Here is a 17497-nt window from a genome sequence, read left to right on the forward strand (position 1 = left end):
ACGACTGAGTCTGACAGGGACGGCCTATCCAGAACCTATGCTGAGGCATCGCATCAGGCCATCCCATCTCCATACTTTGTAATTAATGCCCACGTACTTGTAGCCGAGTTCCCCTCCTATATAAAGGGGACTCACCCTACCTTGTAAAGGGCTGATGTTGCTCCATTTTCTCCACAAAATGCAATAATCTCTCTCTCTCTCTCTCTCTCTCTTCTTTCTAAACTCGCTCTCTCTCACTGGCCCGAGGCCACTTTAATATTTACCACTTTCTCATTTGTTCTTCATTTTACCACCTGGTATTGGGTATAAAGAGCCTTATTAAATCATATCTTAACTGTTATCCCATTCCCGAGTGTCCCCGATAGCCCAAGCTCAACCCCGACGTTGACCCCGAGGTCCCCCTTCGACCAAACCTATACCCGGGCAGTAGGCCCTTCGGTTCAATTACTATCTCGTTTCAACTTGCATTTCATCATTAAACTTCATATTATTAGCATCAACTGCTCTAACAACTAACTCGAGAATAGATCATATATTTTTAGAATCCCATTTACAAATTTAATTGGTGTTATCATTTTCACGGTAAACAGTTTGGCGCCCACCGTGGGGCTAAAAATAATAGTGATTATTTTCTTGCTGGTTCCATTGCACAAACTCATGCTATCTTTCACGCTTTTTCTTGTCCAAAGATCTCTTGATTTCAGGTCAAAATGTCTGGCTTGGTAAACAGAGTCGAGAACGGCTACCCCGAAAATCACGATGGAAACGGTGAGCCTGTTCCAGTGGTTGGCACGATGCCGCGGAACCCCGATAACGCATCTGGGCCAATTCTAGTGGACGCAAGTTCACGAGACGCATACCAAGTCGACGAAACATCTCACACCGGCAGGATCATATGGCACAACGACCGACAAGAAGCTCAAAAAGCCTCGTCCCGGGGAGAACATGAAGTTAGTCTTCATGATATTTTTGAAATGTTTCAGGCACAACAGTTGGCTATCGCTCAGCTGCAGAGCCATCCGAAGACTCCCAACACAGTAGCACTGGAAGCAGCTCCCTGCGCCAAACGAGTACCCGAAAGATCAAGCAACAACAGATCGATAACAGACCCTCCCACAACGAAGACGCTTGAGGATCTCTCCAGAAGAATCGAGTCAGGTTCGTGGAGGTTCATGCAATAGTTATTTCTCGGGGAAGCTGTCCCAGAACCCGCTTCACGGAAATCTGGAACGTCGGAACTCCCTAGGTGCTACAGGACTTTGAATCCCGACGAGCGCGCCGCTGCTTGCGTGTGCACAGGTAAAGGCAGCAACCATCAAGATGATGAGTTCAAGCCCGTCTCATTGGAGAAGTTCGGGGAAACACTCTCAAAGGAAACCGTGATGTGGTGCCGCGGCTTAGCGCCTGACCTCACAAACTCGCTTACCGTACTAGCAGATTCCTCCACAGAAGCACACGTCGATGCCATCGAAGCAGTAATAGAAGAACCCGATACATCTGAGGCTGAACAAAGAAAGAATGAAGCATTACGGGAAGTCACGCCTTATTTCCTGATAGGACGAATGAGATTGCTTCCGGTTTCGGATAACTGGGAAACACAAGCCTTCGCCCGAAGCTTTAACGAAGCATGCCCGACGGTGCCAGGACATTTCAAATGAAGCTTGATCAGATACCCAGCCGAGATCTGGTCGGATGCCCGCACCCGGCACCAGCCACGAATTAGGGCTGTGAACAATCGTCCGGGAAAGAAACTAATACTAAATAGATGGAGGTACCATCCATGCACCACGGATGGAAGGAATGCCACAAGATGCAACCTGCCTCGAAACGATAGGAAAATAGCTCGAGGGCAACATCCTTGAGGAATCTTCAGTGGAGCCAGATCCGTCGAGGCACAGCCGGCAGGGGAACCCCGCCTGCGGAGTACGATTTCATCATTGCTATACCAAACATCGTGATCATCATAAATGAAACTAGAGACGCCGAACGACTCAGGTCTATTTGACCAAGACCCCTTCAAAAGAACCACGACCAGCCGCAAGAATCGCAGGGTGTGCGCGGCCACGAGATCAAAAATGGCCACTAGCTCAGAAGGATGACAGCCATGCTACCCAATAAAAATCACCATCAAGTACCATCGAGCGGTCATGCTCGAATCCAGCCCCAAGGGAGGAAGGCAACCAGGAAGAATGAAACAAACAAGCCACGACGTATTATCGCGATAGTGAAGGAGCGGCGACACCCTCCGAGGACTCATAAAATGGAAAGTGAAAATGTTCACTGTCAGGGAAAAATGGGTCCAGGGAAATATTCCAGAGGACACCTTTACATCCAGGGGAAAGGACACCGAGACTCTACCTCGGCATCACACTGACGCATTAGTAACCCTCTCCCTCACTTGATATATTTCAAATAAAACATGTGTTCATGAATTCAGGTGGTTCTATCACGTACAACAACAATGTCGGACCAAAGTCAATGGGGCGGTCCAGACTAACGGACCAAATTGCTCCCGCATCCTGAATCCATGGCGAATTCCAAATAACAGTCGCCACAAAGACCATTCTCTTGATACAGCTCGTCAGCGCCTTCTTTGATGGTACAAATCTCGGCGTCCCGGCCCGGGAACAGCGTCGACCCCATTTCGCCAAAAGAATAAGATCCCTCGCAAAAGGAGGAACTAAAATAAGTCGATAGAAAGCAATATGCGATGAGAGGAAATTCTTCACCATATGGAGCATCACCGGCATCAATGCCCCCACCCTCGGAAGGATCAAAGGGTAAGCAAACCACATCTTCGGCCAAGCCTGATAAGACACCTTGGAGGCTGTATCGGGCTCACGCCTCAAAAGGGTAGGAACGTACCAAATCTCAAAATTTCGCCTACGCGTCTCGCGGTGAGGAAGAACTGCTTTATTCCTTTCTTATTTTTTCACTAACCTATATGTAGACAGCTGGCCAGGACATTCGAAAGTTCTAACTCTACCCGGAGATCCCTAAACCTTAAAAAAGGGCCCGCCGTGCTCTTTCCCCTCAATCGGGCTTCCGCCCTGAAGAGGGCCTCGTCAGCAAGATTATTAGCGGAGAAACGTACCCCCCAAAGGAGGATCCGATAATGTCGCAGGCCTTCTCCTACAGTCCAATGATGAGCGATGGTCTTCTTCTAAGGGCACCGTCCCCTTGGGAGACCGGGAAACGACAGACTATGACCCAATCGAGAATTATGTACCTGATCGAATGGTCCGAGGAGTCGCGCCCTCGCAGGCCAAGCTTACGACAATAAAACAATGTATGTTTACACCAAGCAATAAAAGGATATCTTTTCAACATCTTATTCTCCAAACAAGGAAATCTCAAGTATACTCCCGGTAGGGACCTCTCCACAAAACGCGCCCCGAGATACTCGAAGACTTAGCATCAACAATTCAGCACCCGTACGACCTCAGGGTCGGAACTCCGGGCTCATAAAGCCCCTATAAGGCAACTTCGAGCTCACAAAAAGCGGTCTTCAAGCTTAAACAAATTCGATGACTCGGAGACTGTCATTCATCGAAAATCGCCATGCACTGGGAAACCCAAAACTGTAAGACCCCTAGCGGGCAGACTTGGGGAAACCAGGTCTATTCTGCATTATAACAAAAACTATATGACCTCAACAGGCATGACAAACTATAAGACCTCAACATGCATGACAAACTGTAAGACCTCAATAGGCATGAAAATCCCGAAGTTCAGGCTGTACGTCGCATTTGTAAGAGTCCCGAAAGGGTATACCCTCAGTGTAGATGCCTGAACTATCACTCGGGATCGAAAATGGCTCCGGCCAAACACATATGACTATGGTCAAAACGACTGATACAACCAAACTAACGCTACTCAGGGACGCCCGACCGTCGCTAATAAAAATCGTAGGCCACTATTTCGAATATACTTCGGAAAGAACCGGTTGAAACAGGCTTCCCTCAACAGGCAAAAACAAAACTAGATTCAACCACGTTGGCTCCAAATCGCAAGGCATCGATCTACTTGACCTACGAGCTATAAACCTTCCGAGGTGCTCAAAACATCACCGATAACGACTTGAAATTGAGGTTCTTCGGAACCAACAATAGGTCAGACAAAACTATTTCAAAAGACCTTAACGAGCAGAAAATAGAGCCTACAAAAAGCCCACGGGCAAAAATAGTGTAAGAGCCATTGTTGCCAGCAAAACGAACCTACGGGCTGCACATTGAAAGGTCTCTACGACCAAACAACGTAAGAGCCATTGTCGCCAGCTTAAAGATTGACAACTTGAGGATTAAAATGAGCTCGAATCGTAACCCGATTCGGAGACCGAATCCAAAATAGTTAACTATGCAAGCCTTTGGGCCACATATTAAAAGGTCTCAACGACCAAAACAGCATAAGAGGCACTATCGCCGGTCTGAAAATCAAAAGTACTTAAGGGTCAATTAAAGCTCGAGTCGCAATGCGACTCGGAGACTGGATCCAAAATAGTTAAACTACAACATGCTTAAGGGTACGACGTAAATTCCACTATCGCCAGCCGAATGAGCCTTCGGGCCATCTGTAAGGTCACTTTGACCCGAACCACAAAAGGCCATCATCATCCGCCCATGCAGGCAGGAAAGAACTTGAGGGTCAATTGAAGCTCGGATCGCAATGCGACTCAGAAACTAGAGCCAAAATAGTCGAAACGGCAAATGCCCAAGGGCAAGAAATAAGAACAACTACTACTTGCCCGCACGGGCATAGAAGATTTAAAGGTAGACAAGGGCATAGAATATTTAAAGGCAGGCAAGCTCGAGTCAAGACCTGACTCGGAGACTAGGCCTAAACAGCTGGGCAAAAAATGAAGGCCCCGACGCCTACTCTCGTCAATAACCATACTTAAAAGCTTCCAGGCCAGCCCCATAAATTTCGGACCTACAAGGATCCCGCCAAACTCCGAAACCAGCCCGCCAGGTCAAAAGCAATACAGAAAGAGATGCGGAAGAAATAAAGCTTTAAGTCTCCTCTTATTTCACATACGCAAAAAAGTGGAACTCCCCATCTACAAACATACTCTACAAATATCAAATACAAAGCGGGAAAATGGCGAAATCTACATTCCGCTCCAAAGGGATGCAACTTGATGGATTCGCTCTTCGCGTCATCAGCAAGAAGTGACCGCGGGTCATGCTCATCCGCCCTTGCTCAAGCCAATTCCTCCAAGAGAACGAAGCCCCTTGCACCGATCTCATCGAGTATCTCCTTTTGGGATCTGCAACGAACATCTTCCTCGATCCTCTTCTCCCGGTCGAGGGCTTGCTTCAGCTCGGCTTGGGCATCGGCAACATTCTTCATGCGAATCACCATCTCCTGATCAGCCTTGGTTCGGCTTAGTGCTGCTTCAGCCCGGGCGTCAATTATTTCAGCCCTGATCTTCGAGAGATTAGATTCAAGTTCCCCGATCATATCCACTTGAACTTTGGCATTGTAACAAACCAAGAAAAGTTGTGCTTCGAAGGCATGGACCTTGGCCGAGGCGCCCATCTCCTCTAAAGATTGAGCTTGCACCCAAGCCCTTAGCTCGCCACAAATAGTTTTGACGTGGCCGATGTCGCCCTTGAGGAACTCCAAAGGCCTCCGCCTTTTTCTGCAGCTAATATAACAAAAAAATGGTTAACCTTAAGGTCCAAAGGGATTAAAGCACGACCTGCAAAAAGTTACCTGCTTCATCAAATATCTCTCATAATTCGAGCTCCGGTACGCCTCATATCACCAATGCAGCAACTCAGCCTCCTTCTCCTCGCTAAGGAGCGTAAGGGACTAGCACTCATCCAGAATTTTCTGAAGCTTGGCCCCTTGACGAAGTGGCTCAAACATAAGCCTATCACAGGCTTGCACAAGGAAAATACAATAGGGGGAGGAGGACGCGAAATACAGGAAAACTGCGCCTAAACTCACCATGAAGTAAAGCCGACGGACTTCCTCAAAGTCAGAACACACTCCTATTGATCCTGCCTCTTCGGCCCCAGAAGAACTAACCTCGAGTAATGCATATTCACTTGGAGGAACCGCCGCCCGGGAATCAGATACTCCGTAAGTAGCAGACTCGGACGATGCCCTCTCCTCGAAGACACAGGTCCGTTCGACGCCACTAAAGGCTCCACCACACTGCAGGTCCCAATCCCATTTATCACTGTCATCCCTCGACTCGGAGGCCGACGCCTCTTCCTTCCCTTCGGAAGAGCACTGCGTCATCCCGAAGAACTGCCTAATACCTATGAACGACAAATCCAGTAAAAAGAAAGGAGGGAAATGTTACCTCAAACATACGAAGGCCAAGGCAAAGGTAGCGTGCACGCATACCTTGGTATTTTGCTCCCAATCTAGCACAAAATACAGCTTGCCACCGATGCTCATCGCATGTCGAATGGGTCAAAAGCCTTCAGACCCAGCCGGGCAGGTCAAGGATTTTGCCCGGCGTCCATGAAGTTGCTGCAACAAGGGAGAAACACTATTATTCAACTAATTTTTGCTATAGGCAAAATCTGAAAAAGCACCAGACGCTCCACTCACGTGCATAATTCCACCCTTCGGGAAATGGCAAAAGCTCCACTGGGATAATCTCGACCGTCCGGACCCGGATAAACTAACTAGCCCACTCTCGATCCCCGTACGCTTTGTCATCAACTACAACGGGTATGGACGAATGGCACCTCAGGTTTAGCAGGTCTTGGTGGTGAAAGGGCCGGTATAGCCTAACGAGGTGGTTAAGCATGAATTCAAGCCCAGCCTTCTCCGCAAAAAATCTCATCATCAATACCACTCGCCAAAACGACGGATGTACTTGCGCCAAAGTAACCCGATACTTCAAGCAAAAATCAAGCACGACCCTATCAAGGGGACCAAATGCGAAAGGATATAGGTATACGCTCAGGAACCCATCAGTAGAGTCCGTAATACTCTCATCCGGGGAAAGCACCTGCGGTGCTATCCCCTCGCTCCATCCAAAATATCTCATCACCATCTCTAGATGTTCCCCCCTTATTAAAGACATCGTTTTCAGAGCAAAATCTCACAGTTCATGAGCGCCAGGAGCAGCACTCCCCACTCCCTGCCGGGCCGGCCCCGAAGTGGTTGCCATGATTATGGTAAAACTAACAGATCAGAGTGAGGACGTGCGCCAACACTTTTTGTGCCTGAAGAAATGAAGAACCTTATGCCAAAGCAGGAAGAGCATCTATCCAAAAATAGTGAGGTCTTACGAAGAAGCCGAATCCGCCACACATATATGCAAGGAGCAGCGACGACTCGCCTACCTAGAGCGAGCCTCGGGAAACCTACAACCTCGATACAGATCGACAGGGTGACACCCGATCCCGAAAGCATCCTTCGACGAGAAGCCAAGACTCGAGGAATCATCCTATTATCTCCAATCTCGAGGTAGCACTCTACCCCAAGGATCCCCGCCAAAAAGAAGTCAGACTTCGGGAAGCTTTCAAAGCCATCACTCGATGCGAGGCGGTACCTGATCTCATGGTTCCCTTTCTAAAAAGAGGAATAAGCACAAGAAGCTCCGATCACGAAAGCTCCACGAAGGTCCGAGGCAGCGCCTGAGTACAAGCAACTCCTCAGCAGAAGTCTATCATATACATTTTAAGAAGACCATCTGCAGCAAGATCAAAAGGGCCCCCAAGTACCCAAAGCTAACCTTCATTCAGGATAACATCCTCGAAGGCCCCGAAATTCGGCATATTATCTCCATACAACTCGGAGGGCCCCGACAGCCCGAGCTTATCAGATCAATTCAGGATCGGTCCGAGGTTCGACAATGGGTTCGGAAGAGAGCTGTGTCGATCGGTAGAAGATCGGAAAGAACGCTCGCACCCAAGTCAGATATTAGTGGTCAACAATAAAAGAAGACGTTCGAAAGGCCTCGAAGGGCATGAGAGCATACAGAAATAAGGCAAAGGTCGAAAGTAGAAATCAATAGAATATATTCATATTCGTAAAAATACGTGTACAAACAGCCCTCGAGGGATCCTTACATAAAATTACAAAAGCTTATAGAGATCTACAGGAGGAACGAAAGGATGTACATGTGATAAAACCCGAGGGCCCAGTCCACCATCGAAGATCCATCTCCGGTATCAGTATCCTCAAGCACCGCCCCCTCGAGCAGGTATCCTCGAGGGTGATTCCTTCGACCACCACCTCCTCTAGGTTCCCAGCTCAATCCCCCAAGGGATTCCTACCGGAGAAGATGAAGAAGAGAAAAAGGAGGGGATGCATAGGAGGCATAGAAAAGAGACATGGCCCCCTGAAGCCAAAGGTTAAAGATTAGGTGGGCCTCAGCCTCAACGGTCGGTAGTTCCACTTTATCCTTTGGGAAAGAAAAAACCCTAGGGATGAAGTACCACCCCAGGCCTAGGTAGGAGAGTGAGAAGCGGTGCATAATCTGGACGACTGTCTACATAAGGGGGAAACCGACTCCCCATCCATCATCACCTCGAGCCAACAACAGTAGCAAAGGCCAGCATATCAATGACCACAACAATAATGGGACAACACAATTATGCTCGACAAAGGGAAGTCCCGACAAATGGCCACAACACGATCTAAGGGAGCTCCACCAAACGGGCTTGAGTCCATGAGCCCTAAGCATGATGTTCAAGGATAGAAGAAGATGATAAGAAGGAATGGTCAAATAAGCCAACAAAAGCACTGGGATAGGAAAAATAATGCCAAAGCACCATTATTTATAGGGGGTTACAACACGGCTGTCGAGGCTTTGAAAGATTGATCGACGGACGTAGTTAATGCACCCTTGGGAAACCAAATTGGCGGCGGTACCTTCACCTTGGAGGGCGGGAATCGGGAGTGCATTGAATGAAGTAAAAAATACACAAGCCCGTGGATGCCCCGGTTACCACAAAGCTCGCGCCAAGAGTCACATCATTGGAATAACGTCGCCGAAAGGAGCTCGAGGATCCAAACATCAAAATCGTTTCCCATCACTCCGCTTTGGGAAATGCGGAGACTATTTATACGCGGCGAAATCAGAGGATTTGATTTCTCGCTCTCAAGTCATTTCACAAGAATGCCTCGAGACCCCGAGGACAGGAAGCCACGGTTGAGTTCCCAACCTCAGTGCTCATCAAGGCCCGACTTAGAGAAGACGGAGATCATAGCCAGGACAGAGGGGAAAGCTCCCAAGGCACACGGCTGAGTCTGACAGGGCCGGCCTATCCAGAGCCTATGCTGAGGCATCGCATCAGGCCATCCCATCTCCATACTTTGTAATTAATGCCCACGTACTTGTAGCCAAGTTCCCCTCCTATATAAAGGGGACTCACCCTACCTTGTAAAGAGCTGACGTTGCTCCATTTTCTCCATAAATGCAATAATATATCTCTCTCTCTTCTTTCTAAATTTGCTTTCTCTCACTGGCCCGAGGCCACTTTAATATTTATCGCTTTCTCATTTGTTCTTCATTTTACCACCTGGTATTAGGTATAAAGATCCTTATTAAATCGTATCTTAATGGTTATCCCATTGCCAACAGTCCCCGATAGCCCGAGCTCGACCCCGACGTCGACCCCGATGTCCCCCTTCGACCAGACCTATACCAAGGCAGCAGACCCCTTGGTTTGATTACTATCTCGTTTCAACTTGCATTTCATCATTAAACTTCATATTATTAGCATCAACTGCTCTAACAACTAGCTCGGGGATAGATCACGTATTTTTAGAATCCCATTTACAAATTTAATTGTTGTTACCATTTTCACGGTAAACAACAACCTAAATCAATTAATGGCGTCAGAGCAATTGAGTAGAGCTTGAACACACCACAACACTAAACGAAAATAACTAGAGCATGGAAAAAACACATGAAAATTTGTTGAATCCTTCATAGGCACCCAAAAACAAACCAATGTTCAAATATGATTTCAAATAGGAAACAGAGATCCATTCATTACTAAATATAACTAAATACAAAAGGTTTCTTTTGAGTTTACCTCTTAAGCAAGCAAAGCAATAGAAAGAGCCAAATAGAGGCTGAGAAAAAGTAAGGATGGAGCTCAGCTACACAACAGTCGATGGCAACAACAGTTTTGTAGATTAATTTTGGTCATTTTTATTAGCTTTGAAAAATTCACCCTAAAAATGTAATCACTGAAGTAAACAGTAAAAGAACCGACGAAACATTCTATGTCTCTAACAGAAACCAAAACCTTTGATGTTTCTTCTTTTTTGCCGACTTCAAATGAACACTTGAAACTGTTTCTTCTTCATTTCTTTCAATTTTCGATTTGTTCGTTTTTTTAATTTTTTCATGCGGGCAGTTTCATATCTCAGAGAAATTGTTTGAGTTTCAAATTGGGAATCCGATTCTCTATTTTGAATAAAGAAATGAATTGGGGGTGCTCGGGCTTTTGGTTAGGGGAATCCGTCTCTATGGCGTGAGTGAGAGGTAAGAACGAAAGAGATGGGAATAGGGGAACGAGCAACAGTGGCCGGTGGTTGCTGACTCGCCGGATTCCGGCGCTTGGCAAAGAGAAAGGTGATTTGAGAGAGAGAGAGAGAGAGACTAGGGGAAACGACGCTGGCTAGGCTTAGAGAGGTGATGGAACTACTAGGGTTTTGCTAGAGAGGAGGAGAATGAGGGCGTCGTTCTTGTTTTTTGGAGAGGAGGGGTCTGATCATTGTCCTCTAATTAAGTCTTCTTAGGTCTTTCTCTATATCCTTTTGGGTAAGGGAGTAGGGGTTATAATAAAGTGGGAATTGGGCCAGGTTGTTGGGCTTGAAGGGATTTGGGTCATTTTGAAGTTGGCCTAATTCGGAATTTAAGGCAAAACTAACCCTTTTTTGTTTAGTGGACCTTTCAAAATGGCCACATTAACTGTAATTGAATTTATTATTTGCAAAAAGACCTAATTGGAGTTTTAAGTAATTAATTAAACTAATTGATTAAAGCTAATGTATATTTTTGTGATTTTTGTTTGATAATGCAATTAACTCAATGTAATTAATTCCTAAATGCAAATTAAACCTAAGATGACATGAAATAAAAATGTGACAATTTTTATGTTTTTTTTCTTATGATTTTATACATGCATGAAATGCAACTAAATAAAGAAAAACTCTTAATGTCTATTAAAATTATTTTTGGTCTATTTTTAGGAGTTATTTTCATGTGGGGCAAAAATTAGGCGCTCAGAGTTTTATTTGATAATAAATAGTGGCAATCACAGAAACATATCCAGAATTATCTGTTTTAATCCTATAGGAATGCTTTCTAGTGAAGGTAACAACACAGTGTTTGGAATCTCATGAACAAACGGGCAGAAATGATAATTAGGTTGATTCAAACCTATATGCATGATTTCTAACATACCACATTTAATAACATATTATTGGATCTATAGGCATGATTTTGATTCAATTTTTTGCAAATATAAGCTAGAAGCCCTTCCCAATTTTACTAACACCCCAAAATTGTTATTATAAATAATTATTACAGATCAAAATCTAATGTAATAAATTATAGAATAAGTATAATTATAAGGAGCCTATAGCAGGCCCAAACACACCTGGACAGGCCAGGCCTTTAACTCACAACAACTCTAAAATGCAGGTTCATAGATACAAAATAACGAGTTGTTGAGTGATTCACCCATATATCAAGACTGAGCATACATAGCCCAAGTCCCTAGTGTGTCAGAGTTCCCAAGAGCTTCAAGAACCCATGGTAGTGCTCACACCAGAGAGATTGATCAGAAACAGTTTAGGAAAAAAACTAGGGACCAGGTCCTAGTGCGTCAGAGTTCACAAGGGTCTCACATGAATCCTGAGTAGTACTCACACTAGGGAGGCAAAATGACAGAACCTAAATAGCCTTGGCTTTCAGCCGACTAAGAATAAGAATTCAGAATGACCAGATAGTAAAGGAATAGAATGGAGTTAAGGGATTTCACTGAAGGACATAATTCAAATTGAGCATATACACACAAATAACAGACATGCTTGAACTTAGGCAGACTTAGTCAAGTTTTCAGGAAATGAAGTCAATCAAAAGTCACAATAAAAAGATTTATAGTGATAAAAGAGGATCCAAATTAGGCTAAGTACAGAAACTAGTGTCATAAGAAGAAACCAATTAACAATAGATCATGACATGTTAGGAACTAATTAAGGCATTTACTAGAGGTGTCAAAGTATGATGAAACAAAATCAAACATGCCACATTATAGCATATTCAACAAACAGACTTGTAATTCTATTAATGCATACATCTATACATAGTTAACTAGTCCATAGAAGGAGATATGAGAACATGTTCAAAGAGTAGGATTATAATAGAATTAAACTTAAAGAGATAGCTATCAATGACATATGGCTAAGTAGAATCGAACTAACAAACTCACAGTAGATTTAAGCATGTCTCAGATGTAATAGCATTTAAGATAACATAGTTTAATCGAAGTAACACATAAATGGAATGGTAGATAATCAAAATGAAATGGTAAAAGGTATGGTAAATCACCAGTTAAGATGAAACAAGGAAGAAGGAATTCAACAGTATGGCAAATATCACCAAACAAGAGCAAGAACTTGGAAATTCTAGCCTTGGCATTCAGCCGGCCAAGAATCAGAATACAGAACAAGATTATTTAAGAGTGGAAGCGCACAACCTTAGTTTTGTGTTCTTAAGGATTTTTTTCCGAACTTAATTAAAGGGGAGTGGGGAGGGGTTTAAATAGTGTAGGAACTGAACACATAAACATGGAAACTATTAGTCAAACACTAGAAAGGCAAGCATTTAAATTAGTAAGGAAGGAAAATTTTAAAACCCTAATTTTTAGGTAAAATACACAAATCGGTAGAAGATAAAGGCAAAAGAATCACATATTGCACAAAATGAACATAGACAGGAATATTATTCAAAAACATCACAGAATTGAACCAGATTTGGTTCGATTAAAAAGGATCTGAAACCCTAATTTAGGGTAAGTAAAAAAAAATCGACAGAAATAGACAGATTTACACATAATAGGGAGAATATAGACGAAACAATACTTAAAATCAAAGGCTTGAACCAGTTTTGGTTCGAATTAAAGAGGATCTGTAAACCCTAACCTTACAGTGAAGCAAGATCCGAACAGATCGGGCTCACATGGTGAAAAATAACGCGTGAACTCAATATCGTCCAAATTCAAGAGACGAAAGTCAAATAGGACTGTCATGACCCTAATTCTCCCTTCGTGAACTGTCATGACATTACATAGTCTCTACGACTAGGTAAGCCTAAATAATTGCGAGAAAAGAAAATGAAATACGAAATTGGCAAGTTATGAGTAAAAGCATAAATACAAAGTTTAAAAAATTTTGCTTGGCATATACAATACATACTCTCAAACTAAATCAAACTCCCAAAACCTGGAAGCTCATGAAATCACAAGCTATAGAAACTACATAGTATTCTAACTCCAGAATGTCTAATCAAAAGAAAATATAGGAAGTCTAAAGCTAGAGGGGAGAATAGAGAGGAACTTCTAGGTCTGCGGACGTGGCAGATATACCTCGAAGTCTCTGATGTCACCCGCCTTACTGATAGAATGGCTAAGCAGAAGATCCTAGATCTACACACGAAAACATGTACAGGAAAAGGCATGAGTACACCATAGCGGTACCTAGTAAGTGCCAAGCCTAACCTCGGTCGAGTAGTGACGAGGAAGGTCAGGGTCCTACTAGGGTTATATATATATATATATATATATATATATATATATATATATATATAACAAGGTAAAATAGTATGAAGTGCGACAATACAATTTAAAATACAAACAATCGATAAAAAGTAAAAATCACAGACAGAATATGCTCAATACACAGAGATAGCTACATGGGATCTACTAGGATATCGTCCCGTAGTCCCAAACATAAATGTGCAGAGGATCTCTCGGGATATCGTCCCGTAGTCCAAATCATAAATATGTAGGGGAATCTCCCGGAATACCAATTTGTAGTCCCAAAGTAAATATCCAGTATAGGGGAATCTCCCAGGTGTCGTCAGTAGTCCCAAATGTAAACGTGCAGGGGGATCTCCCGAAATACCGATCTGTAGTCCCAAAGTAAACATGTAGGGGATCTCGCGACATATCCTCCCGTAGTCCCAAAGTAAACACACAATAGTCTCAAGAAAGAATCTGCAGTTCTATTCGAGAATAAACAAGAATTCTACTATAAATATGCTGCACAAAATACAAGTAAGCAGTAAAGCAGGTAAGACAACTAGATCACATAAGCATGCTTTTCCTAAACTAAACAAGAAGCTTCAAGTACAAGTATTGCTCAATTACAAGAAAACATAGATATTTACTTAATGAAAACGAGTTTTTTCAACAATTAGCACGTGTACGCACTCATCACCTCACGTATATAGTACTCATATAAAAACAATACCAAAATCCTGAGGGGAGTTCCCTCACACAAGGTTAGGAAAGCCACTTACCTCGAACCGGCTCAAAATCAATCCGAAATCACGTTTTGCCACGAGTATCCAACTCCGAGTGGCCCAAATCCACTGATTTCCTCTTCAAAATCCTCACAAAATCGCCTTCTCCCGAGCTAAAAAATCAAATTTGATGTTATGAACTTCAAACCCTCGAAATTTCTATATCTGCCCAGCGATTACCACATCCGCGGTAAGGGGGGATGCACCTGCGGTCCCGCATCTGTGGAAAAGTCAGCGCATGTGCGAAATTCACTTAACCGGGCTGGGAGCGCATCTGCAATAACTTGGCCGCATCTGCGGTTTCGCATTTGCGGTCACCCAGCCACACCTGCAGTTCCTGAAGCCCTGGCCTATTTCCCCTTCTTTGATCATCAAGCCGCTTCTATGGTGCCGCACCTGCGGTACCAGATACGCATGTGCGGTTATGGCAGGTTCAGTAATATCAGAAAATGCCAAGTGCAATTCAACTTCTGTTAAGCATCCAAAACTCACCCGAGGCACCTAGGACATTAACCAAACATACTAACCAGTCCTAAAACATCATACGAACTTAGTCCAACCCTCGGATCACATCAAACAACGCTAAAACTATGATTCACCCTCCAATCCAAGCCTAATGAACTTGAAATCTCAAGAATTCTACAACCAATGCCGAAACCCACCAAACCATGTCCGATTGACCCCAAATTTTGCATACAAGTCACCTTCAACACTATGGAGTTATTCCAACTTTCGGAATCGTATTCCGACCCCAATATCAAAATCTCACTATCGATCCGGAAACTTCAAAATTTCAACTTTCGGCATTTCAAGCCTAAATAAGCTACAGACCTCCAAAACACAATCCAAACACGCCCCTATTACCAAAATCACCCAACGGAGCTAACGGAATTGACATAATTCCATTCTGAGGCCTTCTTCACACTGATCCGACCACGGTCCAAATTCTAAAGCTTAAGCTCTCATTTAGGTACTAAGTGTACCAAAACACTTCGAAACTCCGAACAAATCTTTGCAGCAACTCACAATAGCAGAAATAAACACGGGGGACGCAGTTAATAGGGGATCTGGGCATTAATTCTCAAAACGACCGGACGAGTCATTACATCCTCCCTCTCTTAAAACATTCGTTCGTCATCGAACGAGCATAGAGACATACCTGAAGTGGTCAAAAGATGAGGGTAACGACTGCGCATATCCTGCTCGATCTCCCAAGTTGCCTCCTCGACCGGCTGACCCTACCACTGAACATTCACTGATGCAATATTCTTTGACCTCAGCTTTCGAACCTACCTGTCCAATATCACCACTGGCTCCTCAACATAATATAGATCCTTGTCCAACTGGAGTGAACTGACAACCAACATATGTGACGGATCACCATGATACCTCCGGAGCATTGAAACATGAAATACTGGATGAACTCCTACCAAGCTGGGAGGTAAGGCAAGCTCATAAGCAACCTCCCCAACACGTCTCAATACCTTAAAAGGACCAATAAACCTCGGACTCAATTTCCCCTTCTTCCCAAATCTCATAACGCCTTTTATAGGCGAGACCCAAAGCAAGACCTGCTCCCCAACCATATAGGAAACATCATGAACCTCCCAGTCCGCATAACTCTTCTATCTGGACTGGGCTTTGCGAAGTCTATCCTGAATCACCTTAACCTTTTCCAAGGAGTCCTGAACCAAGTCTGTGCCCAATAATCTAGCCTCGCTCGGCTCGAACCAACCACTGAGGATCTACACCGCCTACCATACAAACCCTCATACGGTGCCATCTGAATGCTGGACTGATAACTGTTGTTGTAGGAAAACTCCGCCAGTGGCAAGAACTGATCCTAAGAACCTCCAAACTCCATTACACACGCATGAAGCATATCCTCAAGCATTTGAATAGTGCGTTCGGACTATCCGTTCGTCTGGGGGTGAAATACTATGCTCAACTCCACCTGAGTACCCAACTCATGTTGTACGACCCTCTAGAACTGAGTTGTGAACTGAGTACCTCTATCTGAAATGATGGAAATTGGAATACCATGCATACGAACAATCTCCTAGATATAAATCTATGCCAACTACTTTGAAGAATAGGTAGTACACACAGGAATGAAATGCGTGGACTTGGTCAACTGATCCACAATCACCCAAATGGCATCGAACATTCTCAAAGATCGTGGGAGTCCAACTACGAAGTCCATGGTGATTCGCTCCCACTTCCACTCAAGAATCTCTATCTACTGAAGCAAACCACCTAGTCTCTGGTGCTCATACTTCACCTACTGATAGTTGAGGCACCGAGCTATAAACCCAACTATATCTTTCTTCATTCGCTGCCACCAATAGTGTTATCTCAAATCTCGGTACATCTTTTCGGCCCCCGAATGGATGGAATGCCGCGAACTATGGGAATCCTCTAGAATTAACTCCCCAAGCCCATCAACATTGGGTACATGTTACACCCCACAATATTACGTCAATATTACATCCCCAAGTATTATATTACGACAATGTTATGCTCTGCAATAATATATTACAATGATGTTACGTCCTGCAGTATTACATTACGGAGATGTTACGCTTCGCAGTAATAAGTTACGATAGTGTTGCACCCTGTAGTATTGTACATTGCGTTTGTCGTAAGGTAATTGACATTAGTCCAAGGTAAAGATTATTTTGAGAATATAAGGATTATATTATTTCAAACAAATGATGAGTAAATTCGTGAAGGTAAAAGGGGAAGCAAGTCAAAGAAAATAAATTTTGTCCAAGTTTGACATGTTGGGATAAAATACGGCCCGAGCTAATATACTCGGTACTTATGGACTAGTGTCATACAAGGTACCATACGACCATGATAGTGGGATGTATAAAGTGTATTAAAAATAAGTAGAATTTTAAGTAATTTGAAACAATTCTTAATTAAGCGGGTAATTGGTTAATTACCGGGTAGCGGAAAATTACCTAATTAAATTAATTG

Source organism: Nicotiana sylvestris, chromosome 2 (assembly GCF_000393655.2).
Source record: "Nicotiana sylvestris chromosome 2, ASM39365v2, whole genome shotgun sequence".
Lineage (NCBI taxonomy): Eukaryota > Viridiplantae > Streptophyta > Magnoliopsida > Solanales > Solanaceae > Nicotiana > Nicotiana sylvestris.